The sequence below is a fragment of the Mus pahari genome, chromosome 11, assembly GCF_900095145.1.
Source record: "Mus pahari chromosome 11, PAHARI_EIJ_v1.1, whole genome shotgun sequence".
Lineage (NCBI taxonomy): Eukaryota > Metazoa > Chordata > Mammalia > Rodentia > Muridae > Mus > Mus pahari.
Window position 1 is genome coordinate 23,632,469 of NC_034600.1, and position 12,673 is coordinate 23,645,141.

General features: G+C 41.4%; 1 protein-coding gene across 3 annotated transcripts in view; it reads right to left on the bottom strand.

Moving 5' to 3' along the window:
• Nucleotides 1-5,751, bottom strand: part of Zfyve16 (zinc finger FYVE-type containing 16) — a 42,974-nt gene extending 37,223 nt beyond the window's left edge. For 2 of the 3 annotated variants that reach the window (XM_029544003.1, XM_021208600.1), the window contains exon 1: nt 5,582-5,751. The gene's annotated coding sequence lies outside the window, so the exon portion shown is untranslated. Of the gene's footprint in view, nt 1-2,913; nt 2,964-5,581 lie in introns of all 3 variants that reach the window. The other variant, XM_029544002.1, reaches the window with a different exon arrangement.
• Between the last annotated feature and the right edge of the window lie 6,922 nt (nt 5,752-12,673).

Here is a 12,673-nt window from a genome sequence, read left to right on the forward strand (position 1 = left end):
AGAAAACTTCATTTGAAGGCAATGTCAAGATTTTTTTCCAGAATTCATGAAAAACTCAATGAATAAAAATACATCATATCACGATAAAAAATATACAGAAATTCACACTTTTAAGCACATTATAGGGAAACAACAAAACTCCAAAGATAGAGCAGCCAGAGAGAAAGGGTCATTTCCAAAGTTACAACAATTATGCTTATAACAAGATTAAACCAAGATACATTTCAGAAGTATTTTTCTGTAACAATATATGGCACCCTGATTCAATAAAGTCTGTTAACTCTTGTTTCCATTGTCAAATATACCTACCATTATACCATATACACAGAAATGTACACAAATACACATATTAAGGCAATAAAGGGAGTATGAAAGAGGAGGCAAGGCAGGAAATAAGAAAACACCAAAGCATATTCTGAGAGAAAGAAGCATCTATGCAACTATGAAACAGGAGCACCAAACCATAGGGAAGGAACAGACGGGAACAACAGCTGATCATAATGTCAACAGCAGAAATCTACAAAATTCAAGAGGCTTGAGGGACACAGTAAAAACAGTTTGTTCATAAGACACACTAACAAGATTAAATGTATTTATTAAAAAGAAGCAAAACTTGAAATCAACAGTTTAGACTTCTAATTGGGAAAGGATACTGAACAAACAATTCAATTTAGAATTTCTAATCCCAAATTAGAAATAGAAGTAAACTGAAAACTAAAGAATACTGAGGTTGTGGCTACAACCCACCTTATGTAGCATTCATTTATGCATTGTATTATATTTATATGTCTTTTGTTCTTTTTTAAAGTTGTTATTTGTATGGATTTTGACTGAGTCTCATTGAGCCCAGAATGCTCTTAACGCAATATATACCCAAAGATAACCTTGATCCTGACCCTCTTGCCTCTACTTCCTAGCGCTCCTGTTGCAGGCATAGACCACTACTACTTCCAGTAACAAATTCACTTCATTCCTAGGTATGTAAAGTATTACTTGTATCATCTATGGAAGAATTTAGAAATAGTTGCTGAATCATTTTCTGTGTTATGATTCAAACAGGAAGCCTAGACTTAAGAGGAGGAGTCTACTCATCTCTGGAGAGTAAGAGTCTGGGTAAGAAGAGAAAGAAAGGGGAACTGGGTTATTCATTATAAATGTCAAGTATCATTTAATCTTTATGTATGACATGGTTACCCCACCCCCTTTTTGAAAAAAGATCTCACTATATAGCCCTGGTAGGCCTGGAACCTGCTATCAAGCTAGATTTGATTTGTGGAGATCTGCCTGCCTCTGCCTTTTGAATACTAGGGTTAAAGGTATATGCATCAGGCTAGTTATCCCTTTGACAAAAATGAAAAATAAAATTAAATATAATGGTAAAAAAATAGGCCAGGAGTGATGGCATATGCTTGTAATCCCAGTACTCAGGAAACAGACAGGAAGATCATAAATTCAAAACCAGTCAGTCTGACCTACATAGCAAATTCTAGGCTAGCCAGCACTATATAGTAAGACACTGTCTCACAAAACCAGTAAATGAATAAGTACATACATATTTAAAAGACTAAAGGGCTGGAGAGATGGCTCAGCGGTTAAGAGCACTGACTGCTCTTTTAGAGGTCTTGAGTTCAAATTCCAGCAATCACATGTTGGTTCACAACCATCCATAATGAGATCTGATGCCCTCTTCTGGGGTATCTGAAGACACTACAGTGTACTTACATAAACTAAATAAATTAATTTTAAAAAAAAAAAAGAGTAAAGAACTTTGAATATAGAATGCATTAAAAGATCTATCATCAGCCAGGTAGTGGTAGCAAGCACCTTTAATCCCAGCACTTGGGAGGCAGAGGCAGATGGATCTCTGAGTTTGAGGCCAACCTAGCCTACAAAGTGAGTTCCAGGACAGCCAGGGCTACACAGAGAAACCCTGTCTTGAAAAATGTAAAAAACAAAAAGAAAAACAAACCAGCAAAGTTCTCAAAACAGTTTTCACCAGCAACAGTCAGAGGATCTTAAAACAAATCAAAGATTCCATTAAAGAACATCTATTTGTAGAATGTCTCAACATAATAACACACTACTAAGCATATTATTTGAAGTGCCAAAAATACAGGAAACAATACAATTCAGCAATTTGTAAAAAGTATGACAATGCAAATACTTTTCATTGAAACTCTTTAACATGAACTACTACTAAGCTGTGGATTTTCTCATTTCAACTAAACAGACTGTACTTTGTGGCCAGTAACCTATTATACATTGAAGAAACAAACAAAATGTATGGTGCAGTCTCTATTTAATGTTTGTGTGGATAAGTGATGATTAGATTTGTTTTTAATCTCATGTATATGAGAATAAGCTTTACTTGATCACTTCTATGTATTCACTTGTGTGGGTGTGGCTGCCAGAAGAGAGCTCCCAGAAGCTAATCCTGTCCTCCGTCAAGTATCAGGCCGTCAGGCTTTGGCTGCAGGGTCCTTTACCCATTAAGCCCTCGTGCCAGCCCAACAATGATTCGAGATATTCTTTTACCAACTTAACCATTTAAATACTCTCAGATTTCCAAACAAATTTTTGTAATATTTACTTTTAAAATGGTTTTAAAAGTCTCCTCACGGTTTTAAAAAGTTGGTAACAACAGGGACGATTAATAAGAAAATAAAACAATAATACAACTTCTAAAATTGCTAAGGTGAGAGACAATGAGGACATAAGCAGAGACTGAGGTGAAGATGAAACAGATGAGTAGCTAAAGAACCAGAACTCTTGGAGACGAAGGGGAAGGCTGGCAATACCAGCAGATCCCCACACTGGGTGACTGGGTAAACCAACAGAGATGCATTGACTATCACAGGCAACCAAGAGTAGCAGGAAGAAGGGAAACACTTTCTGGACTACTGTCTTAAGTACCTTGAGAACATCCTGGGGAAGATGTCCAAGAGGCTGTTGAATGTAAGGACCTGGAATACAGAGATGATTCTGAAATAAAGATTTGTAAATCAGCAATGCACCACTGTGAATGGAAGTGACCTAGGAAAAGATAACTGAAGAATATAGACGCCTGACATGAAACAACTAATGATCTCTAAACCTGTGTGCATAAAACCATGACCTGGGTTACATATACTTCTGTAGAACTATCCAATACACAATGCTGAAAGAAAGAAAATCACAAAACTCTGTACAACATAAATCCATTTTCCACAAAAATTGTTAAAATAGTATTAGCAAAGGAAAAATACGGAGGAACAAGTACTAAACTAAATCTAGTATAGGGATTATGTAAGCCTTTCAAAGCTAAATTATGTATCTCTACATTTTACTTTAAAAGGGAAAAAAAGATAATTTTAATATTTTCCTTAAAAATTATAATATATTCTTACAATATAAAAATAATAAAAATGTTAGAAGGCAGTTGGACACTAGACTGTAAGTGGGTATAAAATTGTATGGAAAGATAGTAATATGATCATGAAGAAAATATTCAATGTACATTAGAATAATTAGGATTTAAAAACATCCAAGGGCCGGGCGTGGTGGCGCACGCCTTTAATCCCAGCACTCGGGAGGCAGAGGCAGGCGAATTTCTGAGTTCGAGGCCAGCCTGGTCTACAGAGTGAGTTCCAGGACAGCCAGGGCTACACAGAGAAACCCTGTCTTGAAAAAAAAAAATCCAAGATTTTTTTAATATAATAAAGTATTTGATATTGTTAAGGTATGAGTTTTAAGAAAGAACCTCAACAGCAACAGAAAGAAAAATGACACAGCCTCTCAGACAAACAATGTCAAAATAGCAGAAAACAATATGTAGTAACAGTATGGGGTGGGAGGATCCGAATTCTCTCTTTAAATTCAAGAAAAGAAGCCAAAACTATTTTAAAAAATATGCAGATACTTTACCAATCTTAGGTGAAATAATTCAACCAAAAGACCTGGGATGCAACAGAAAATTATAAAAGGAATCCAAGTTAACTTCTATGTCTATCAAAATATATTTTGAAAAAAGGGAACATAAGTCTATGACCTAGCAATTCAACCTCCAGAAAAACACTAGCGCTGTGCTCAAGAACACAAGGAACTTTCAATGCTACAAGGTTTCTAGTGGGAAGTGCAACAAGTAGCTAAGTCAGTTTTCTCCTGCTTTGCTGAGAAATCCTCAAGGTAGTGTCTTCCAGGTCTTCTCTTTTCTAGCCACAGTAACTACACAAACACAGATTTTCTTCACCCGCTTTAATCTAAACAAGCCAGCACATTCGGATGAACTAAGAAATTCAAGAATTCAGCTGTCTTTCTAGGATGACAGACATTAAAGTAACTTGCTTCCTGGCAAAACAATACTGCCCTTCTCTCTAAAATTAGCTTGCAAATATAGTTGGCTTTAACAGAGATACTTAGTGCACTGATGCTTTTACTGTTCTCTTCCTTTATTTTTGAGATAGCAATTTACTGTGTCCCCCAGGCTGGCCTGTAGCTCAATCCTCCTGCCTTCATTATTTGCTGTGGTTACAGTCATGAGCCACCATGCTTCACTGTATGACTCTTTTTAAGTGAATATGTGAAGAAAAAAATTAATTTCCATAGTTTTAATTTTCAAAATGGTAAATATTCTGCTTTAACAATTACTTTTTCTTGAATATTTTTCAATTGTCATTATTTTCAACCATAAGGGATACTATATGTAATTGGCATTATGACTGGGGACAAAAAAATTAGTTTTATCTGTAAGGTAGCTACTTCAAAAGATTGTTTTTGCTCATATTATTATGTGTATAGTAAAAAAAATTAATGGGTATATATGTACAGCTTTTAAAAACATGAGAAAGGTGAGCAACACTCTTATCATTTTAAGTTTAAAATGCAACAGGGGCAAAAAAAGGACAAAGAAAAATGTCAAAATGGTAAGCGGCTGGTTACTTTTGCACGGTGGAATGGTGACTATCTCATTCCGGATTCCCTCCTCTAATTTTTAAATAGCTTGCCACTAAATGTCTACTTTAATATAAAAGAGGTGGGGGGGGTAAGAAGTTATGTGAAAAATCAGACTGAGCTCTACTCGATCAAACCACTAAACTTTTGCCAACTCGAGAAATGCCAAACTCAGACGAGTAAGTGACGGAACCGGATGACATCACCAAATTATTCTTTGAATTAAAAGATGAACTTAATATTTAAATTTACAGGCTGGTTTTCTGACATGGCTAACCAAGAACAGGAAGGAGTCTGGAATGTAACAAATTGCAATCACGGTCGCACAAACAGGCTAACTGTTAAAAGTTAAGGTCATCTCTTCAGAGGCACCAAAGACAAGACAGCGAGCGAATACTGAAGCATCAGTGAGACGGAGGAGGCGGCGGCGATAACCGGCGCCGTGGGGACTCGCGGGGTCCAGTGCGGCCCGGCCCGGCCCGGCCCGGCCCGGGATGGGGTCGGGTATCTCGGCCGCACAGAGCCCAGGGCGGAGGGCGGGTCCCGGAGGAAGGCGAGGCCCGGCCGTCGCAGCCTAGCAAGTCCGAGGCCGCCCCGCCCCTCCGCCCGCAGTACGCTGAGGAGAGGCCGGTGGCGGCTCCGAGGCTCTTACCTCCCCACACCCCGCCGAGCTCTCGGGGACTCGACGCGACGCCGCAGTGAGGCGTGAAGAGTAACCCGGCCACGACACCCGGGACAGCGCGACGCCTGCCCAGAGCTCGTCCCCAGCCGACCTAGCAGAGAAGGGCGCAGGCGCAGAGAATGCTGCCCGCTGCCACGCCCCCTCCGGGAGGCTGAGTCTCTGCGCATGCGCGCTGCTCGGGTCCGAGCCACTGCAGGCGGGCGCGCCGGAAGCGGTCGAGCGACTCAGCTCTCCGTTGGGATCCTGCGATCGGACGCTGTTCCAAGGACGCTGTGCTGCTGGCCCCGGGAGGTGACAAGCGCCACAGCTCCACTGACGCGGCACTCCGGTTTGCACCAGCCAAAACCAGCGGCGGACACTGTATCTCACCTCCGGGCAGCTCCTAACTGCGGGTCCTAGTGCGAGTGGAGCGGCCGACGCCGCCCTGCCCTTCTGGCTGCACTTCTGCATTTCCAACCCTCTGTAGCCTCCAGAGCCGCTGCTGTCCAAAACCACAAGCCAGCTAACCTCTCTCTCGGAAGGAGATGCAGGACGCCTGGCGCGCTCTCTACTTCGCTTTCGCATTTTCACCACAAGTTTTCTAAAATTCAAAGCGAGCGAAGAGAAAATTTTGTATCCGGACCTGCTTGGGGGACAGCTGCCGCTGTCAAGATTACAAGCGTTATCGCTGCTGTGATTTGTGCTCAAGAGACTTCGCAACCAGAGCTCACATCCTCAATTCAGTAATTGGCAACTGTAGTTTATCTTTCAGAGATTCCGAATCTCTACTTCTAGTTTTTCTAAACTCTGAAGGGGAATTGTGTGATTGTAGACCAAAAGCAAAACGTTTGGTTGCGTAAGGTGACTGGCGTGTTCTGTGACAGACAATGCAAAAGAGATGCTTCGCTTACTTTAGCTAATTAATCTTAAGAAAAATTCCACAAAGTACAGTGTGTATTTTCTCTTTTATACGTTGGACACTGTTCACAGATAAAATGGGGCCATTGTCTTTTTGGAACCTCGATTCAGAAGCAGTGGCTTGTGCATACAAATTAGGGGCAAAAGTATTTATATAGTACAATGTATGGACAAATAAGAGCTATTTTAAATGAACAAAACAACATTTTAAATAAGTATATGAAATCAATTCACAAAATAGCATGTCTACCACATTTTATTGATGTTCAAACTTAATAAAGCAGAAACTGTATTTTCCATAAATCTGCTTTACCAATTTGCTTAATTTATAGATAAATTCATTGGTGAGAATAATGTGGATACTCTCATACCCTGGTGTGGATATGTTAGCACAAATTCAGATATAAAGTAGGACTTCTGAAAGAACCTGCTTAGTAGCCAGGTACAGTAGCCCAAATTCCCTCCCCAGGAACACCTGTAAGGAGAAGCAAGGTGAAGACAGAACTTCCAGAAGACAAAAACTGATTGGGAACCTGGGAGGGAGAGCATTCCGTCTGTCTTTCTTGCCTCACTCCTGTTCTTGGAAGTATGTTCTTGATATTGAAACTATGAATCCAGCCCTCTATTTACTCCTTCCCTTTTCACTACCTGAATTTGAATTCTAGTTTTGTCACTCATTAGCTTTTTGTTTGTTTGTTTGTTTTAAAGATTTATTCATTTATTATACGGAAGTACACTGTAGCTATCTTCAGACACTCCAGAAGAGGGAGTAAGATCTCATTATGGATGCCTGTGAGCCACCATGTGGTTGCTGGGATTTGAACTCAGGACCTCCGGAAGAGCAGTCACTGCTTTTAACTGCTGAGCCATCTCTCCATCCCACTCATTAGCTTTGTGACTGAAATTGCTGGGCTTAGACACTCTCTTAGAAAGACTGTGATAGGAATAATGTGTAGCCTGAGATATCCACATAGCACAATTGAATCTCTGATGTTCCTATTGGCTTAGTCCTTTTCATGAATTGTTGGATTCTATTCATGTTGGTATGTGTTATGGTTTGTGTATGCTCCGCTCAGGGAGTGGCACTATTAGAAAGTTTGGCCCTATTGGAGTAGGTGTGGCCTTGTTGGAGTAGGTGTGTCAATGTGAGTGTGGACTTTTAACACCCCCATTCTAGCTGCCTGGAAGTCAATCTTCCACTAGCAGCCTTCAGATGAAGATGTAGAACTCTCAGCTCCACCTGTGCCATGCCTGTCTGGATGCTGCCATGCTCTCACCTTGATGATAATGGACTGAACCTCTGAACCTGTAAGCCAGCCCCAATTAAATGTTGTCCTTGGTCATGGTCATGGTGTCTTTCACAGCAGCAAAACCGTAACTAAGACAGTATGCCAGGGCTCTATGAATGTGGCATATCAACAGTCTTCAGGCATATTTTAAAATGGACTTTCTGGGGCTGGAGAGGTGTCTCATCAAGTAGCAGCTCTGGCAGCTCTTTCAGGGGATCCAGGTTCAAGGCTCAGAGCTCACATGGCAGCACATAACAAATAGTGAGGGCACCCAACACCAGGGGCACACAAGCTGCAGAGACATACAGCAGGCAAGGCACTCATACACATAAAAACTCTTAAAAGCTGACTTGGTTAACATAGAACAAGTCTTGACAGCTATTCTATGTGGCTGGTGCCTTAGAAAGGCCTAGATTCTTAGTTCTGGTTCTTTTTGTTGTTGTTTGTTTCTCCAGACCTGATCTAAAATATCAATAGTGCCAAGGTTAATTTAAGAAGCAAGTGGTTTAAAACCAATGCTTCCAATTCCTGGTCCCTTTTCCTTCTTTCTTTTTTCTTCTGTTTTTGTTTGTTTTCTCTCTCTCTCTCTCTCTCTCTCTCTCTCTCTCTCTCTCTCTCTCTCTCTCTCTCTCTCTCTCTGTGTGTGTGTGGTCTTGGCTCTCCTAGAACTAGAACTCACTCTGTAGCCAGGTTACCAATGAACTGAGAGATCTGCCTGCTTCTGCCTTCTGACTGCTCCACCACTGCCCAACCTGGCTTAGTCCCTTTTCCTCTGGCGACAACAAGCACAAATCTGAGTTCAGAAAACCTCTTCACCAGTGCAAATTAAACTTTGTACCAAGCAGCAATACACAAGCAATTAAGGAGAGAGATGTCTACAATGGCTGTTTACAGAGCATACAGAGAACAGTGATTCACACCTATGTGTGTGCACAAGCACACACACACACACACACACACACACAGTTGCTTACTATCAAGAATGCTTTACAAATAGGTGTCATTTATTGACCACCTACTGCATTTTAGCCCTGATCTATTAAATGATACAAGCATTTCCTAAGATAAATAGTCTTGCTCAACTGTGAACAAGCCTAGAGCTCTGTAACTCCCTGGTGTTGAGAGTGCCTGCCAAAGCTCAACAGCACATATTTGCAGAGGACTTTCTCTGAACAATGCATTGAAGAGCACGCCTCCTGCAAACAACCCATTTTTCTTTACACAAGTGCTAGGATTTGGCATCAGCTATTAAGAAAACAGCTTTTCTTCAGTTCTTGCAGGTCAGTTACGACATTTAAAGAAAGTTCAAACACCCAAAATTTCTTTGAGTACATTTTGAAATCAATAACAAATGAGTAAGAATAACCTGAGGATTTGTTGATAAATCTTATTTTTTTTAAAAAAAAAAATCTATGCTTTTGGACATCGATACTTGCTTGTATACCGTAATCACACCGTATTTCCTATCGAAGTCAGACTCATTGCAAAATCCTACAATGCTCTTATCTATTTATGATTGATTTGTTTATGTTTTGACAAGGTTGTACCCTATTATCTAGACTAACTTCATACTTCTGCCTCAGCCTCCAAAGTGCTAAGATTACTGGTTACATGTTACTTTGTTAACAATAAATTAAAAGAAAAACCTATGGCAATGTTACTTGTGACATCAATTGTTTTGTAACATGGGGATATGTTTGACCAGTCAATCTGTTCTATAGCATATTAAGTTCAAGACTGATAGCTTTGTTTACTTATGTCCTCCAGAATAATAAGGAAAACACACATGCTGCTGAGAATTTAAAGGCCTTTCCTATACAAATGCAATTGTACTTTGTATCGCTCTTATTTGCTCTCAGTATTTTCTCTATGCACAGTACATTGTTATAGAAGTTACACAGATTACAAGCATAACTGATTGATGGCTTTAACACTAAGGAAGTTTACAACCCACCCTGCCATTCTTTTATTGACTAGCATAATCATTTGAGAGACTAATGGGAAAGGATACAAAATAATACATAGATTTTTTAGTCAGTTAAATCTTCTGCAACTTCCTTTACTGGTCAAGAGAAGACATGTGATCGTGAACTACAGTAAAAATGAAACGTTATGGGGCTGGAGAGATGGCTCAGCAGTTAAGAGTGGTTAAGAAATGACTATTCTTCCAAAGGTCCTGAGTTCAAATCCCAGCAACTACATGTGGCTCACAGCCATCTATAATGAGATCTGATGCCCTCTTCTGGTTTGTCTGAAGACACCTACAGTGTACTTACATATAATAATAAGTAAATCTTTAAAAAAAAATGAAATGAAAGCAGGGGTGGGGCGCTGGTGAGGTGGCTCTGCAGTTAAAGAGTCCTTGTTACTCTCCTAGAGGATCTGGATTCAGTTCCCATCACCCACATGTTAGCTCAGAACCACTGTAACTCCAGCTCCGAGCTATCTGGTGCTGCCTTCTGCCCTCCCCCCACCAGTCATGCATGTGGTACACATACACTCATGAAATGAAATAAATAAATCTAAGAAAAATTTACTGAAATTTCTCAGCAAAATTTGGGTTTTGATAATTGCTTTGAAAGGTTACTTGTATCAACTTTGATCGCTAAATAGCTCAATTTATAACTAAATGCTTTCAACATTTGGGGAAATTCATCTCGATTGTAATATTTTTGGAAAATGTATTCCTTAGATTAGCCAGTCATTCCTTGAATCAACAGCAGTTTTTAATCATTTTGGAAAAACACCCAGAATCTTAATGATTTTAAGAGGCTTATGGGCTCAGTGGTAGGATTCTTGGCTAGTATGGATGAAACACTGCAGACTATTTAAACACAGTAATGAAGTACAGCTGGGAGAACTAAATTTATGTTAATATTACTCCCAAAGCCATTTCTTTTAAAATATTCTTTGTGTTTGTTTGTTTCTTTGGTTGGTTGGTTGGTTGGTTTGGTTTGGTTTGGTTTGGTTTGGTTTGGTTTGGTTTGGTTTTGGAACAGGGCATCTCTGTAGCCTTGTCTGGCCTGGAACTATCTGCGGAGACCAACCTGGCCTCAAATGCGGAGATCTGCTTGCCTCTATCTCCCAAGTGCTGGAATTAAAAGTATGCACCATCACTGCCCAGCATACATATTTTTAAAAAATGAATCTTAGGAACTTACTACTTTATTTGTTAGTTGGGAATGCCCTATGAACTGTTCCTATTTTTTGAAATATTAATTTGTCTTTATTCTTGAGAATTTCATACATGTACACTGTCCCGCGCCAACCGTCTCGCCAGCAAGAACGACGCGGCACACAAACAGGATCCTTCTGTAGCAAAGCTTTTATACTCTTGAGAGGGAGAGCACAAGCTTCCAAAAAACAGAGACCCCGAGCAACAGAACTGCCTCCCTTATATAGGAGCTCTACTCCGCCTCGGACGTGGCGCTGATGGATTGGCACAGGTCGAATCATACGATGTGATGTCAGAGGCGAGCACTCCGGCCCTTAGGGTGTGGCCTGGCTTACGCATGCGCAACATAGTATCACTCCCAGCAACGGCTGTAACGGCTATGTGAGGCCGGCTATGTGAGGCGGCGCTCCACATCCACAACGAAACATGGTCATATCCATCCCCAAATTTCTCTATCCAACTCTTCTAAGCCCCACCTCCTGCATGACCCCTCCTAACTCCATATTGTCTTTTAGAAAATAATAGCCCATTAAGTTCAATCAGAGTTTCCTGAATGTGTATGGGTGCATCATCACCCAATGGAATATAGGAAATCTACCTTTGGCCACATTTTAAAGCAAGCATGAGCCCATGCCCCCAAATATCCAAGCAATGCCCAACCACCAATAGATGCTCCTTAAGACATGAGGCTGGGCAGCACCTCCCAGCCCATGCGGGTTTGGTTGGCTTGATCTTGTGTGAGATCTTAAGTGCGACCGACATGCCTTGCGCAGATTGCAGGCCTCCTTGCGATGATCTAGCTCTTACATTCTTCCCACTGCCTCTTTTTCCATGTTCCTTGAACCTTGGTGATGGCAGTAGAGGAGGAGGAATATGTCTCATTTAAGGGCTGGGCACTCAGTCCCTTGTTCTCAGCGCTTGGGCTATGCAAGCATTGCAACACTGCCTGTTGCCTGTTGCAAAAAGAAGCTTCTCCTGCACCAGCACCAGGTCACCTAGGGCAGGGATTCAGAGGAGACCCCCGTGGTCCCTAGCGGACTGCCCAAGCGATCTTAGGATCACTGGTGAGTGGAACACAACAGCTGCTCCAATCCAATCGCACACAGGACCTGAGACAGCACTAGGGAAGCAGAGAACCGGCCTGACCAGGGGCACAAATCCCTTCTGATCTGCGCCAGCACTGGGTTACCTAGGGTGCGAATTCGGCGGACACCCCCGTGGTCCCTAGTGGACTGCCCAAGTGACCTTAGGATCACTGGTGAGTGGAACACAACAACTGCTCCAATCCAATAGTGACGGGCCTAGCAGGAAAAAGGACACCAGAGCCTTTCCTGACCAGAGGCTCAGGTTCCTTTTAATCAGTTCAAGTTTAACTTGGTTTCAAACAGACCAGACAACTCCACAGTCCTCAAAGGAGACACCACTTCGACACACTGTAACATGCCAAGGATCCTAGGACAACAGGATCCCAGGATAACAGGAGCTGGGTCACACTAGCATTTTAGTGTCTCAGAGGAGCTTGACTGCCAAGAACTCAGACACACCAAGAATCTCAGGTTCACAGGAGCCCACAATCAAAGAATCACAGAGAAATATGGACTCAGAAATCCTGAATCAACTGGGATTATAGGAAGGACAGGCTCCAGTCAGATATATTGAAGGCAGCAAGCACTAGAGATAATCAGATGGCAGGAGGCAAAC